The sequence below is a fragment of the Pinus tabuliformis genome, chromosome 2_2 (assembly GCF_031772625.1).
Source record: "Pinus tabuliformis cultivar Carrire ecotype Pingquan chromosome 2_2, CPIR1, whole genome shotgun sequence".
NCBI lineage: Eukaryota > Viridiplantae > Streptophyta > Pinopsida > Pinales > Pinaceae > Pinus > Pinus tabuliformis.
Window position 1 is genome coordinate 754,879,285 of NC_142300.1, and position 17,573 is coordinate 754,896,857.

Consider the following 17,573-nt stretch of genomic DNA (forward strand, 5'->3'; position numbering starts at 1 on the left):
AACACTCATACACATACTCATACTTAGGGAAATTTTTTTGCAAAAACAAAAGCAAAAATATGCAAAATTGTGAAAGGACTCAGAGAAACCTCTAAGTAATGACCAAAGGAAAACAAATCAAGAATTTCTCAAGAAAGAGACTCAAAACACCCAATTGATGAAAGCTTAGAGTAGGAATGCCAATGAAACAAGCTTAGGTGAAGATTTTTGACAAGAGACTAATGGATCTGGGCAGTAAAAACTAAGAAAAAACAAAATCTAAGAGAAAAAATGCAAAAAATGGAATTTTCTTAAATTTTAGCAGGGGACGCAGGCAACCCGTTAAGATAGGTGCGGGCCCGCTCTGTGCACACAGCGACAGTGCGTCCAGGGACGCACTGTGCAATACTCAGAGGGTGCGTCCTACTGGAAAATTCAAGAAAAACTAAATTGAATCTAACCCTAAGCTAACCCACCCAAAAACAAAGTCACAGAGCCAAAAACCAGAAAATAAATGACTTTTCTCAGAGCAAAGTTGCAGACAAAGGAAAAGACTTTCACATCAATGGAGTCCCCAGCGGAGTCGCCAATTTGTCAGGCGGAAAGAGTCGATAGTGCGGACACAACCGACCTTCCTAGAAGTCTAAGACATTCTAATGACAAACAAAACAAACAAGAGCAATCCTTCTCTAAACATGCATTATTATATGAGAAATCAAGTGTTTTGTTCTTACCTTTGTCCAAATGCTGTTGTAGAAGTCCAAGCTTTGTTGATCTGGATGAGCTCCTCCTTTTCTCCAAAACCTGCAATCACCAACAGTCAAACCATTAAATAGCACCTGATTATAACATAAAACAAAGCATATTCAACATATAGACCAAGGAGTACATGAAATAACTCATAAACAACAAGTTATTGAGAAGAATGGACTAATTTGCATTAAAGGTAATCAAAAGGAACCATTACAACCTGAGCCTTGGTGTTGTGCAAGCTCCTTCCAGGGTCCACAAGGGTCTTCCTTTACTTTGAAAAAGCTCACCCACTTCCAAATAGAACAAGCAAAGATGGCAATCTCTCCTCACAAGCTTCTAAATGGGAGTCCTAATTCCTGCAGCATTTACCCTTAGAAATGTATAGCTTTCAACCTCACCTCCTTCTGGCCCAATGCCTGTACTTATAGTGCTCAAGAGGAAGTTAATCAGGTCCACCATCAATGGGATAATCCCCTCTTTGGATGGGATAGCTCCCTTATTGATGGGATAAGTTCCTCTTTGGTAGGAGTGCATGAACCATCTGGAGGCTCTCAATACACGTCGAACAACCTTCTAGAATGCTCTAGAAATGACCACAAGTGACTTTTTAAAGATGAAACTTGCGCATTTTAACCTTTTCAGGGGGACGCACCTGCACCTTTACATACAGAGCGTCCAAAGACGCAGTTTTTGTGAACATTGGGTGCGTCCCCGCAGGTAAGGTTGAGAGAACCTGCATCCCCAGAGATAAATACATTTAGAAAGACTTTCTCTCTTTTTTGGAGTTTGACATGGAAAGCAGAGGCATAAGACTTGCCTAAGAGGGTAGCATGACTGTTGATAGAGTCATCCTAACTGTAAATGGTCATGGTGACGTTTTTTAGTGTAACAGTTCCCCCACTTGGAAACAAAGAACTATATGAAGAGGGTCTTTTAAAAAGAATTAGGTCTCACCGCGCTGGAGCCTATGGAGTGGATCTGCGGAGTGAATCAGTCAGGGTTGCTAAACCTGTTATGGGTACCCCACTACCACCACTCCAACATAAACCTTATTTTTATCAAGTAGTTGTTGACCTTGGTACATGACGGATCCTCATGGTTGAGCACACCGATCCCTATCACTGATATGTTGATCCATCGGATCATGTTGTTGCCACACTTAGGGTTGAAACCAGCCAAGGATTTTGGCGGAAGTACGAGTGAGTGCGAACTCGCAGAGAAAATGAAGGACAAATTCAAGCTCGTGAAGAATCTCACGAGTAATCTATTACCTCAATCACTGACCCGACGGTAAAAATTTCTACGTAGATCCTTGTTGGAAAAATTATTGGAAGATTCCATGTGGACGAGGTTCCAGCACGAGTTATTTAATTAGCTACATAGTGCACGGAGGGTGTGCAGTTCAATTGGTCACACTACCTTTGTAGCAAGTTCCTTGCAAAATGTCGATAGGCACAATATGAGATTAAAACATTCCACTATCTATGGTTGTTTCTCTTCATTGTGCTCATCGCTTGGGATCTACCAGAGGATAGTCAATGTCCTCCCGTGGATAAGGATTTTTCGGAAACTGCATAATTTGCATCCCTCTGGGAAACAAAGGATGTCACGCACATCAGAGAGACCAAATTATTTTGTGTGCTGATGGAGGCAAGCATTTGCATGGAAATCAACTAGAAGCCACGGTTTTCACCAACCATGTTTGAGCAACTTTTAGAGTATGTGGAGTTTAAAGCTAACCTCCACTGCATATACATCCGAGCGCGGAAGGATTCGCGACAAAAATGTTTTGGCCTACCTTACCTCGCTACAGAAGACTCTATTCAGGAGGTCATCACGCGCTAGATGACATATTAGCATACTCCATCCGATCTGGCTGCATGCACTAGAAAATCCATGGAAAAGAAGAAGAATGAAGCAACAAAGTAGAAGGTACAATAGTTGGCTGGGAAGTGGACAAAATAGGTCGAGGAGAAGGCTCGGGGGGAAGCAGAGCGTGCAACGAAGCAGCAGGCCAAATAAGAAGAGCACGACTCTGAGCACAGTGGTAAGTCTCCTTCACCTCAAATAAAGGAGGAGGAGTATTCAGAGCATGGTAGCAGTGGTCAAGAGGAGCAGAGCACTCCCTTCCAAATCAAAAAGTATAGTGAACAAGGAAAGGAAGGGTGTTGGGTCCCTATAATACTAGTGATTACCCCTTACTATTGTAGTTATACCCCTTATTTATATTGTTGTGCCCCTATTACCCCCATGTTGTTATTTTTGTGCCCCATAGAATCCCTCTATTGATATTTTTGTGGCTTTATATTATTATTGTTAGGTCGACTAGATTATATTGTGACTCCTTAGACTCCTATATATAGAAAGGAGGTTTTTTCATTTGAATCATCCAAGAATTGTTCATTTATGTAATGTAAAGGAGGTTGGCCCCTCGAAGAGGCTGAATTCTAAGGCATTGATCTCTCTTTTCTATCTTTTCTTGAGCTGGTTTCATAACATTTGGTATCAGAGCCTTGGATTCTAGGGTTTCGCTGCTGCAAACAGGTCATCGTGGAATTTTTGCTATAACTTTTTTTCTGTGACGTTTCAGAAGTCACAAAAAAACCCATTTGAGAAGAAATCACGCTAAACCTTGGGTCCGAATTTCAAAGCTTTTCGCGCGATATTTGCGGAGATATGATCTGAGGAATTTGGTATTTTTGCAGACTCCTGAATTACATTCAAAACAGGTGACCTGGGGAAAATCATCATAACTTTCTCTCTGGGGATCGGATTGTAATTTCGTAAGAAGTTACAAAAAGAGAATGGATTGTAGTTTCTTGTGTTTATGTTTCAAATCCAAAGGTTGAAACAGTGACTCGTGGAACGTCGTACAAGTTCACTCTACTGAACTAGTCTAGAAGCAAGTCACTGTGGGAGATTTCACATAACTCTTCCTTGGAGAATCCAATTTGGGTTAGACTTGTGGCATTGGAAAGAGGACATAGAAGGCTATTACAGATCACAATTTCCGAACTGGATGATCCGAAATTACAGAGATACATCAGATTCAATATCAGGCTTCTACAAAGTGAAAAAAGGTGTGTAGATTTTTTTAGAATTTTTGCGTGAGCTTGGTTTAACGGAATTCAAAGGGCATAGTAAAACATTATTATTGGTAACTGATGCCCTAAGGAAAGAAAATGCAAACACCTAGTAAGGAACCTGAAAGCTCTAGCATGACTGTTATAGACATTTTTGTGCCCTACAACTCCAAGCATGAAATGTCCATAAACCAAGGGCTCCTAAGTCCCTAAAAGTGTTGTTCTAACCCCTAAAGGAACAAGGTCAACAGATTACAGCTTCTCCCAGAAGTTTTCCACCATAAACTGCTCAGAATAAGTCAAAACAGGATCATTTTAGCTGCTCCACTGGCTAGGTGCGTTGCATTTCACCTAAATACACTGTGAGGGTGCGTTGCATTTCAAAAGTCCCTTCTGTGGGGTGCGATGGGTGAGAAATGACAAATGGCAGTGTCATTCCGTGAGGTGGAGAGACAATGGAAGCTTCCAGAATCTTCTCCTGTGACACTTGCCTCACTGAATTCGACCAAGGATGAGTAAGAGGCCTTCAGTCTCCAAGTGGAAGCAAGAACTGATAGAGAGAAGACACTAATCAAATCACAAGTTGACTCATCCTCCTTACAGATATCTATATATGGATCCCTCATCCCAGAGATCCAGAGGCTGGAATTTTGCATATTGTAAGGAATTGCTGTTGGTTTTTGAGACAAACATCAGAGTATTGGGTGATCTATGCTTTGTTTGAGGTGAAGAGGGGCTTCTTTGCTGGGAGGTTGATGCTGGGTCAGGAACCACCGGTTGTAACTCCTCCTGGATCTTTTCTTGTTTATCAATAAAAACTATTTGAGTTTTTCCTCCATGCTTTTGTATCATTGATGCTTGTTACATTTGTATGGTTAACTTAAATCTGATCCTAAGTTGTTTATGAATTGTTGTGGGGAAAAGTATCCGACTCGAATGACCCTATCCCTACTCTAAGGGTGACAGTCCTTAGCAACAACTGAAAGTAAAGCTTTGATATTTTCCTTTATGAAAGTACAGAGAAGGAAGAAAAGATTGACCAACCGATATCCTTCGCTTTTGTCGATCCTATCCTCTCTCTTTGTCTCTTGTTCCCAGCTCCTTGCTCCCTTTGCCGGCCCAGCTACACAAAGATCCTGCACAAACAAGAGAAGGAAAACTACAAGAAACATGTACTCATAACTGATGCATGGATTAGAGTGAATCAGATATACAAGTAAATACAATACATCAATGCGATACAAGTATATAGGAGAACATTCAAAGCTTTATTGATAGAAGTAAAAGGGTTCTGAGAAGGTTACAACCATCAATGGCTCCAATCCAGCAGCACCTCCCCAGCAGCAAGAAATCTCCTCTTCACCTCTATAAAAGCAATCACCCAATAGCTCTAACTGTAAACCAACAGCACTTCCTTGCTTTGCACAAAATTCCAGCCTCCTTAGACCTCATAGAAGAGCTCTATATATAGGAGATTTGGAGAAAGGATGAGTCAGCTTGAGGCTGGCATAAAGCTGACTAGTGTCCTCTCCCACTTTAGTTAATCTTCAGTTCTTGAGTCCACTTGGAGATCCTTGCTTCCACATGGAGATCAAGTACCTCTTACTCATCACAGGGCGAATCTCTTGAACCAAGTGTCAGTTTGGAAGCTTCCTGGGCAGTTGACACCTTGCAGAATGACTGTGCCACTTGGCCAATCTCGCCCAGCGCAGGTAGCCTTCATTAGATTTGACTTTCAGCGCAGGTACAAGGAGGAGCAGTTGCATTCCAGCGCAGATGCTCAGTGGAGCAGCTGACATGATCCAAAAATAGCCTGTTTTTGAGTGTTTTCAGGTGGAGAACTGATGGGAAGTGCTATGGTTTGCTGACCTTGTTCTTCTAGGGGTAAGAACAACATGTTTAGGGATTGAGGATCCCTGTAATTATCGACATTTCATGTTCCGTGCTGCGAGGCACAAAAATGTCTATAACATGAATATAGATCAATGTCTTTGTATAGTGTTCTTCTTCTGTGATCTTACAGGTACTTTGTGAAGCTGGGCAAGTAAGGGAGCAGGTAGCTGGAGACTATCAAAGAAGAGAGGGATTGGATCAAAGGATTAGTGCAAGACACAGGTTGGTTCTTTCTATTCCTCTCGATCTATAGTTCATAAAGGAAATACAAAAGTAGTTTTTCTCTGTTTGTTTTTAAGGTAGCTGTCACACCTTAGTGGGATAGAGCAGTTCTAAATAGACACTTTTCCCTGTAACAAAATGGCGACTCCACTGGGGACCTAATTAGTTTGTTTGTTTATCATTCTTTGTTTGTTTGTTTCATAAACTTATAAGTGGCATTCGAACTGCATTTGCCATAACAAATGCAAAGTAGACATCTGTTGCTTCAATCCATTTACTAGATCTGTTTATGATTTGAACAACTGATTCACAAACTATCTGATTTCCCTTGTGATAGCTCTTAGACCCTCCTTAGATCTACCCCTGATTGTTGCATTACTGATTGCTTTTTACTCGGCCAAAAACCAAGGACTGAACTGCAAACTGTGACCCAGAACCCGGACAGAGTCTCATTTCTGGCCCAGCGTAGGTACTGTTAAGAGATTCTGAATTTCAACGCACTTCCCGAAGGGGCAACTTACGCTGCATTTCAGATTCTCTGTGTTACAGGTGCGTTGATCAGACTAGCTCTGTGCAGCTGTGGTTCTTGTGCTTCATTCTTTCCAGTTCTATCCCTGGATTTTGCTGCTTGTGATCAGTATATGTCTGTTTGAAACCTCTTTTCTTTGCTGTTATTCCGCCTCCTTTGTACAAAAGAACTGTAGATGTTTTTGTGTGTTTGTTGAGTCGTTTACAGTTTTCCATTGCAAAAGTAGAATAGTTGTACTGTCGTCCTTTGATTTGAATCTGTCGCAAGTGTCGATTTCGATCATAGGAGAAAGTTTGATTGCTATTGACGGTTGATTATACTGTTACTATTACCTTTGGTCTAAATTTGTGATTTTCTAGTGTCAAGAACAAGTGTTCATTTCAAAATCGTAAGGTGTCGTAATCATCTCTGTTTTTGGTTTTGAAAAAAGAGCTTGTTTATATTTGTCGCTTGAAAAGAAATTCAGATTTGTACATCAACTTTCTTTTTAGCATCAATACTAAGAAAGTCGAAAACAAATACATGCATGTGCATTTGCATATAGACAGTCTGTTTGGCTTGATTTAGGAAAGTGCATTTACAGTGTGCTCTTTGCTCTTTGTGAAAAGATTTTGTCTTTCTTTTCCCCTTGTAGCCAGGATTTTCATTGCACAAAAGAGATAAAAGTTTGTTTATCATCTTTAGATTGCATTTTAGGAATTACATCTACATCTTGTGGTGAACCCAAAAGGCAAACTTCATAAGCAAGATCAACTTAAAATAAATTCAATGAATCTAACAACGCTTTGGAACTTAACGCACAACATTTAGAGGTCTAGGCTAGAGACGTATTCCGGCGTCGTAAAGCCTGGTAACTGTTGTCCTCACTGATGGTTGGGTGATTCCTCCACTTTGAGATGATAAGTGCCAGTACAGACTTGTGCTCCCACGTACCGTCGAGTATATTTTGGGAGACCCCTATAGGATTAAATCCTTTATCCATAGGAAGCCGTGTCTGCCGCCCTATCGATCGCAATGCACTGAACACAACATTCGGGAAGATTGACTGCCGTACCGTAAAAAGTATTCTGCAGTTTTGCAATTGGTTTGGTACTCCCTCTACCTAGAATTCCAGAGTAGTCCCTTTCGTTCCTTTCCAGACTCAATGGAAAAAGTCCATCTGAGCACTTGTAACTTCAGGCTCATTAAAAATCGAAGGCGACTAGAGTCATCTTTTGTTTTTTCTCGACTCTTAAAAACTGAAAAAACAAGTGGTGTCAAAGCGTCTAAAATTCATTTAATTCGGAAACATACTTCCCCTTTATTTTAGTTGATTGAGTAATCCGCAATCGTGGAAGAAAGTCAATTGAAACCCCGTCGTTCGCGGAGGCTTACGAGTCAACCATCTTTGTCTCCGGAATCGAAACCAGTATGGACAAAGCGAACTCGTTTAACCGGTTCCAAATCTCCTATCAAAGTTAGAATAAGTGTTCCAACGACATCAGAGACTCCAGTTACTCCAAACATTTCTGGAATCCCTGCCTCTACAGAAGAAGTTCAACAGCCACAGAAGGACAGTGATACTAATCCTAGTCTGAGAATAAACACTTGCGTTACCGAACCAGTTCCATCTACAACCGGTTCGGAGAGTCTTACTCTTCAAACATCTGTCGCTGCCGATTTCACACCTTCTGTGGCACCAGAAATATTTTACGGACTTGACGGTCTTCCCCTTCCACCTGGTTTGATTGCAATAGAAGAAATTGTAGAAGATCCTCAAACAAGTACTCCAACGCACTTTGGAGTAGGGATCACTCTATATCCTTCTTCGTCAGAAGTTAGTCTACCACCAACGAAGCTCCTGTAGAATCACTAGGTAATCTTTTGGATAGACTACAAATGTCTGAACAACCGTCAACATCTAGGACTGTGTCGTCTGACACAGCGACGACAAAACTCCCTGCTATCACTCCGACAATGTTCGCCGGTATACCATCTGTCGTGACTAGTTCTCAGCCGCTAGAAGGAGCCCACTCAGGGGATATTTCGACAGTATGTTCCGTTCCTATTTGTTCATCCGGAATAATATCTGGAAACTCTTATGTTGAGTCTCAACAAATTGATCCATTTGGAGGTCAATTTGGGCAGTCCGGCCCCCAAGGGCAAACAATTCCCTTGAGTTCTGGATTACCACCGTATGGGGGGCAGTATACCCTTTCATTATCCCCTCCGGGAGGATATCCATACGGGAGTTCACAACAACATTCAGGTTATACTGGAATTACCTCAAGTGGTTGGGTACCTATACTACCTCAACAACCAAGAGTTGTGTACTCAATGCAACAATGCGTACATATGTCGAATATCCCGACTACGCCAACTATTGTGACGGTGTCGCAAGTTCAAACGTTGCCTGTTGTATGCCAACCTCAGGTTTCTCAGGTTGTAATGCAACAGCCCCTTGACCCTGCGACTCAACCACAATCGTCGACTAGTGGAGCGACACAGGACCAAACGGGTACAATTACCCCTCATCTTGGTCAAACGGTTAGTATCAGGCAACAACACATGGCTTCACAACCAAGGCTGGTGAAATACCAACAACTGCAATTCCAACAAGTATACCAAGGTTTTGAGCAACAAATCTTTGCTAATAGAGGGCAGCTGTACATTCAAAACGGTCAAAATCAACCATTTTATAATGGTCATGTCCACCAACCTTAACAAACATACCAGCATCAGATGCATTATGCCGGTATGCAAAGACCAACTGCTCAGGAAATCCCATCTTATCCTGGGTATGCTTCACCTAACCTGAATAAACAGTTACCCTTTGTGGCAACTTTAGAGTTACCTGATTTAAATCGGTTAACAAACGATCCAATTGCTTACGCCCCTTAGTGGCCAACGATTCCGCATAAACTTCCATCAGATATTCCTAAATTTAATGGAAATCCGGGTGAAGATCCATCAAATCACGTGATGACCTTTCATCTATGGTGTTCATCAAACACCTTAAATGATGATTCGATAAGACTTCGCCTCTTTCAGAGGACGTTAATGGGTCCGGCGGCAAAATGGTACATTGAATTTCCTAGAGCTTCGTTCGACAACTTCAGTACCTTAGCCACAACCTTTTTAACCCATTTTCAGTTACCAATAAGGTACGAAACGGGAACAGAACTTCTTACCAACTTCAAACAGACAACGGCCACTCACATATCTGATCATATACATGAGTGGCGACGTCATCGTAGGATGGTAAAAACGTACGTCCCCGATCAACTCTTAGCTGAATGGTTTATCAAGTCATTACTGCCTTCCATCACGGAAGATGTGGCAAAGGGGGGAGTCATAACAGAAGAGCAAGTTATCGCTCGTGCGCAATATCTAGACTTAATTTACACTCAGTCCAGCACGCTCTACGATAAAATACCTGACGCCCCTAGACCGGAATTCTCAATTCCTCCTCCTCCTAAATCAAACAACGACTCTCATGCCGGTGATGGCGTGATTGTAACGACAAACACGAAATCAACAAAGGCTACATCCAGAAAGGCCCATAAGATTTCGAGTCAAAATGCAAAAGACAAACTTCTTGCTTCGGAAGTAAATGCCGTATCGACAGATAAAGGCAAAGAAACCAAACAACTAGGGAGCAAGAAAAAAGGCAAAGGGAAGAAGAAGAAACAGGAGGAATCATCACCTGAAAAATCTTCTTCAAACCCTCCTGGAGATAGGAAACCAAAAAATCCATGCTTTATATGCGATGAGGATCATTGGACCGTGAATGTCCACACAGAGCTGAGCTTAAGAAATTCTTTAAGAATTCGAAAACCTCAGCAGTGTTAACTGATCCGTTTCCAAATCCAGGGACAAATCTGGTTGGAAGTGGAAATGCTTCCTCATCTCAAGTGCTAATGTTGTCGGTCTCAAAACAACAAAATGATGCTTTGATATCGACAAGGAACAAAGATTATGGGAATCCACAACTGTCGAACAACAAGGATAAAGATCAACCAAGTAGTTCGACAACAACTTCAACAGAAGTTGTGCCACCCACCATTCCTGAATTGACGATAAAACCGCCAAAAGGAGTAGTACACAAGTCGACATTTAATCCCTGCACTAGAGCGGCACAACATTATAACATAGTGGAAGATTTGGCCCAATCGCCATCCGCTATGTCGACTCTTGAAGTACTACAAAATTGCCCATCCCAAAGGCAGGCTTTATTATCGGCCATTGGTGGGATTGACCCAAAGGATTCCAATCTTGTATCCTTCGATCATAAAGGATATGATCCTCAATTACCAGCTCAACTAGCTTTCCTTGTTCAAGTGAAAGCTCTCAACAAAACTGTTCATCGAACGATTATTGATGAGGGAGCATCTACATGTATTATGTCGATGAGTTGCTGGAAAACTTTAGGATCTCCAACCTTGTCGCGATCTTCTACGACATTAAAAGCATTCGATGGAAGGACATATACCCCATATGGTATCCTAAGTAACTTGAAAATTGAACTAGGAGGAAAAACGGTAGAAATAGATGTTGAAGTCATTGATTGGAATCTTGATTACAACATCCTACTAGGAAGACCATGGATATATGCCATGGCAGCTGTTGTGTCGACCTATTTTAGAAAGATTACATTTCCCTTTCAAGGAGGGATTACAATCGTCGATCAACAAAACTTCCTCCCCAATGGTTCTCAAGTTACTGGAAGCATTCCCATGATCCATGGAAGCCCCCATTCGCTTTAGAATATTGGAGTAGGCCTACTAGAATATCCTATACTAATGGGAACTTTCGCTCTTCCACCTCCAATCAATCTGGCGGAAGTAGCGTCGATAGGAACCTGCAACATGATATCTTCTACAAAGATCTCATAAAACGATATCAACATGGATCATGCAATGGTTTTTCCCCCAAGCCCAACGGAAATATTGTAGCAATCAATGTTCCTAGCATGGGAGGCAAACCCAAATCAACGCTCATCAAGCGTTTGGATAGATAGGTCTAGAGAATATGGTACCCCTTCAGATCCTTGGTCGCAAGTGCATGTCACTGACGAAGGAATTCTCCAATCAATGGTAATTGAAGGAGCACCATGGAGTGATTCCCACCATCGTTCTATTCTTCCAGATTGTGGAGAAGATACTCAAAATGACCTTTATCATCCTTCAGTATTTGATTTCCTATCAAATACTATAAATACGGTGGATTCTGAGAGAAACTTGTCCAACATTGAAGAGACTATAGCCATAAATATCTCGACCAAAACAGGTGTTGTAGAGAATATTTATGTTGGCAAATGTTGTTCTCCTTCAGAACTGGAAATATATAACGCTCTTTTTCGCGAATTCAGAGATGTCTTTGCTTGGTCATACAGTGAAATTCTAGGCATTGACTTGAGTATCGTTGAACACGAAATTAAGATGTATCCAGATGTCAAACCAGTACGACAACGGCTAAGACAGGTGCACCCCAAGAAAGTCGTTGTCATTAAGTCAGAAGTTGAAAAAATTCTCCATGCTGGTTTCATCTACCCGGTTCCTCTAACCGATTGGGTATCGAATATTGTCCCTGTTGGTGGGCCCCAGTATTGTAGCAATAATGCTACAAATCCTGGAACTCCCTTCTTTAATTTTATCAACCCGGTAGTTCGTAACAAACTTGGAAGCGACGGTGCTGTATGCACAAGTACTAGCTCTTGCCGCAGCTGTCACTTGGTCAGCTGGCACAAGTCCGCTAGGAGCTTAAGCCAACTTCTATGAGCTCTTAGAAGAAGTTTTTTAATTGATGGATGAAAGCTAACTCAAAGGAAGCTAATCTACTTGCAGAAAGAAACTGAAATCCAAACAGAAACACAAACCCTAGCAAACCCTAATTCTACCAGCTAGTCCTACTGATGCAAAGGAGAGCATGCAAACTACTGAAAGAGATGCCATTACTTCTATGAAGGTAAAATACATGTGTCTAGACTACCTCTAATTGAAGAAAACATCTTTTTGTATTTTTGACTAAGTTATTAGAATGATCATGCATGTGCTTCTAACTATTTTTGACTGTGCAGAGGTGGATCAAGGAGGAGAAATGCTTGGGTGATCCGGATTTAAACAGGAACGCAAGAAATTACAGAGATAACCATATACACAAAGATGCAGCGGAAATAATACTTCATTTCATTAATGGAAAATACTGAAATATGCTTACAATCAGAAATGGAAATAAACCAGCTAGGGCGATGGTAGCTTATCTCTGAGAAGAGATGTGATGGCTACATGCCTCTGAACTGTCTTACAATGAGGCTCGAAGGCCTATTTATTGTTGAGAAACAATGGAAAACCCTTAACATTCCAAAACCTAACCCTAGGAGATGAAACGCCAAACTATGGGCCCCGTTTGGGGGTAAGTTGGTACATCAACTTCCCGGGGTCGTAATTTTGGCACATGATCTCCGTTTGACGCGTACAATAGCTCATTAGAAATATCTATCCGAGCACTATCATTTTTGCCCTCGGATTCCCCAAAAAACGTCGTTTAGGGCCTCAAAACGGCTCCGGAAGTTCAGGACCCGAAAAACTGCTAAAAATAGTAAGTTGTGCTACAATTAAGGAAACTGAAAATGCTGAGAAAGACACTGGTGGGGGTCCAGGTGGACTTGGCAGGTGGCCACCAATATCCACCTGGATCATTCCTCCCCCCTTAGGAAGCAATGGTCCCCATTGCGTTGAGTTCCTCCATGAGATGAGGAAACTTCTGCTGAACTTGTTCCCTGGTGAGCCACTTGCCCTGCTGAAGGAGTTGGCCTGCTTTGACAACTCGATACAGTTGGATATTCTGTTGGCGAGTGTTCTTGATCTGTGTGTCCATGATCCGATTAGTTGCAGCTTGTTCCATGCAATCTAGATTTAATTCTGTGGGTTTGAGCTGTTCTGCAATGTCGGATGTGTCTAGCAATGGTGGAAAGTATGGCCGAAGGCGGTCCACATTGAACAATGGGTGCAGGCCAAGGAATGGGGGAATGCTGAGCTCAAATGCATTGTCTCCCATAGCCTTAGTAATGGTGTAAGGACCCTATCGGAGTGGTGTCAATTTCCGATAGGCTCCAGTAAGGCATTCCTTTTGCAAATGCAACCAGACTTTGTCGCCCACCTGAAACTTGTGTGGCACCCGATGTTGATCATGTCGCTGCTTGTACTTGGCATTTGATTTCTCAAGAATGTCATGGACCTGCTGGCGAATATGTTGGATGCGGTCAATGAAGCTGGTGGCCTTATCTGTTTCGGACTGGACATGAGCTGAATTCATGTGAGTAGCTGCAAGTGGCATGGCCACATCAATGGGGCATAGTGGCTGGAATCCCAAACCCACCTGAAAAGGGCTATGGCCAGTGGAGCTGTGAAGAGCTCGGTTGTAGCTGTGCTGAACATAGGGGAGGCTCTCATCCCATGTGCGTGGATGCTTTGAGTTATACATGCGCAGAATGTGCACAATCATCCTATTGACAACCTCTGTCTGGCCATCAGTTTGAGGATGGAAGGCTGTGGACTTCGTGAGTTTGGTGTCCAGCATTGACCAGAGATTGGACCAAAATGTGCTAAGTAACCGACTGTCCGGATCTGAGATGATAGACTGTGGGATCCCAAAGTGCACCCACACTCGTTCAAAGAAGAGTTTAGCAGTGGCTTCTGCTGTGATATTCTTCTTGCAGGCCACCATAATGGCCATCTTCGAGAACCTGTCGACGACCACAAAAACACAGTCATTTCCATGCTTAGTGGAAGGAAGGCCTGACATGTAATCCATGGAGATGGATTCCCAAGGTCGACTAGGGGTAGGCAACGGGGTATAGAGGCCGTGCTTCTTAATGGCCGGTTTGGCAATGGCACAGGCAGTACATGATCAGATGTACTTCCCAACATCTTGTCGAAGATTCGGCCAATAGAAATAATTTTGTAGTACTGCCACTGTTTTCTCGACCCCGAAATTCCCAGCAGCTCGACTATAGTGTGCTTCTCAAATCATTTTGGCACGCTCGCTTGAAGGAACACAAAGGTGACCGAGGTGGCATAATAGGGCATCCTGGAGGTGAAAATCTGCAACCTGCCGACCCTCCAAGAGTGTCTGGTATGTGTGGCCGAATTCTGGGTCACTTTTGTAGAGAAGTGGCCAATCAGAAGTCTCATGCCCACAAGAGTTGAGCATGGTGGTTAGCGCCATGATCGGTGGTCGACTGAGGCAATCTGCAACATTATTGGTGCTGCCCTTTTTATACTTGATATTCAAGTGAAACTGTTGCAGGTATGTAGACCACTTCTGATGGCGATCATTCTGCAATTTCCCTTGGGTCTGTATGAACTGCAGAGGTCGGTGGTCTGTGTGGATGACCGTTTCCTTCCCCAATATGTAATGCTTCCATTGTCGGCAGGCCTGTACAATGGAATACATCTCTTTATCATAAGTGGGGTACTTCCGAACTGTGTCTGAAAGTGTTTCACTGTGATATGCCACTGGATGTCCATGTTGAGTAAGGACTGCTCCAATAGCATAGTCAGAGGCATCTGTCTCGACCTCAAATGGTTGTTGTAAATCTGGTAACGCGAGCACTGGTGCCGTGCAGAGGCGATCCTTCAACTCCCTGAATGCCTTCTGTTGAGATTCAGACCAAAAGAATTTTGCTTTCGCCCTGCCCTTGGTGACTTGACTCAAGGGCCAAGAAATATGAGAAAACCCCAACACAAACCTGCGGTAGAAGTTGGCAAGACCTAGAAAGCTGCGGAGCTCTGTTAGAGTGGTTGGAGAGGGCCAATCCCGAATGACTTGGATCTTGGCTGGATCGACATGCACCCCCTGTTCATCAATGATGTATCCCAGATACTGAACCTGGGTCATGCCAAAAGTGCATTTCTCCAAATTGGCACATAGCTTGTGTTGCCGCAGTGTTTGGAGAACCTGTCGGATGTGGTGGAGGTTCTCTTCCCAACTCTGGCTGAAGATCAGAATGTCATCCAAGTATACTACTACAAAGGAGTTGGTGAATGGCCGCAAGATGTCATCCATTAGCCTCATAAAGGTTGCAGGAGCATTCGTCAATCCGAAAGGCATGACCAACCATTCGAAGAGGCCCTCCTTTGATTTGAAGGTAGTCTTCCACACGTCAGAGGGTTCAATTGGTACCTGGTGATATCCCGACTTCAGATCGATCTTGCTGAAATATTTCGCCCCCTTTAGTTGGTCTAGGAGGTCATCAATCCGCGGGATCGGGTACCTATTACGGACAGTGATCTTGTTCAGCGCCCGATAGTCAATACAGAGTCTCCACGTCCCATCCTTCTTCTGTACCAACACGATCGGGCTCCCACAGGGCGATGAACTCGGACGGATGTGACCTTTCTGCAGGAGCTCCTGAATCTGCCTCTTGATTTCATCGTTCTCCAGAACGGAGCACCGATAAATTGGTCCATTGGGTAGCGGCGCACCTGGGGTCAGATCGATGGAGTGCTTGACTTGACAGTGCAGAGGAACCCCTGCCGGGGAGGTGAAGATGTCCTCGTACTCCTCCACAATCTTGTCCATCTGTAGTTGTCATGCAGAGGGGCCCCGTTTGGAGGCCGTGGCCACTGTCTTCTTCTTTCCCTGAGGGCGTATCATCAGGAAAACAAATTTCCTGGTTTTGGAAATGATCTTACTGCATTGTTTTGCAGTAATCAAAGAGAGGGCGGCAGGTGGTGCTACCTCTGGTATCCTGAACAACTTATTTCCCAATGTAATAATAACAACACAGGGCCTTGATTCATACACAACATGTCGCTTCCACAAGTATGGTTGTCCTAGTAATACATCACAAACTTCAAGGGGAGCAATGTCACACAATACCTCATCTGTGAAGGGCTTGATGTTGTATGGAAGGCGACACTGCTGGCTCACGCGAAGATCTCGTCCTTGGTGAAGCCACCCAATGGTGTATGGTTGTGTATGTGCTGTGGTCGGTAAGCCCAACCGTTTCACGACCTCTGCCGAAATGAGGTTCTTTTGACTCTCGCTATCAACAATGAACTGTATCGGGGAGCCCTTTACCGACATCTGGGAGTGGAAGAGATGCTCCTCCTCCTCTGGATCTTCGGGTTCATTTTTCTGGATCTTTGTGGTAGCAACAGTGGCGCTGGGGTCCGCATCAATGATCTGCTTCCCTTTTTCATACCCCTTATCAGGTTCTGACTCAGAGTTGGAACATGCATCTGATTCTGAAACCTTTAGCTCAGCCACCAGTGACTGCTTGGCCCGACACTCACTTGTGTTGTGAGTGGAGCTCTTATGGAACTCGCACCATTTTCCAGTGTCCTTTCTCGGCTTCGCGGCGCTGTTCTTTGCTTGCAGCTTCGTCTGGTTGTCTTGGGCTGTCCCGCCTTGGCTTTGTCCTTTGTTCTGTGGTTTAGGGGCACCTTTCCCCTGCTTTGGATTCGCAGATCCAAAGTCTCGCTTCTTTTGTTTAAACTTCTGCTCGACCTTGACGACATACCGGTATGCTGCGCCGAGCGAGGGGATGTTTAGGAATTGTATTTCTTCCTAGATGTACTTGTGCAGGCAGCCACGGTATTTGAGTATCAAATGTTGCTCCGAATCCTTGATACCCAACTTTGTGCGAAGGGTATGGAAAAGATTGGTGAACTCCGGCACGTCTTGGTCCCTTCCCTACCGCAGCGTGGTCCACTTTATGTATTCATCCTCATAGCTCCCGACAGGGTAGTACTGCTCCTTGATGGCATCCTAGAACGAATCCCAGGTGGGTGCGGCTGAAAATAGTGAGCTAGTACTTTCATCCTTCTGCTCGCAGTAGGTTTCCCACCAGTCCTTGACGTGGGGGGCTGCTTTGAGGAGAGCAAAAACAATCTTTTCCCGACTCGAAAATTCATGAATAGAAAAATAATCCTCTAGCAGATTTAACCATTTATCTACGGCATCTGCATCTATCTGACCCTCGAATATGGGGATTTCAAAATTAACTTGTAACTTAAAGGGTGTGGCATTTCCAGAGTAGCTGCTAGAAGCCGATGCGTTGTTTCTGGGTAGCCGCTGAAGGATCTGAGCAAAGCTGTCCATCATCGCGTTCCGTTGTCGCTCGAGGG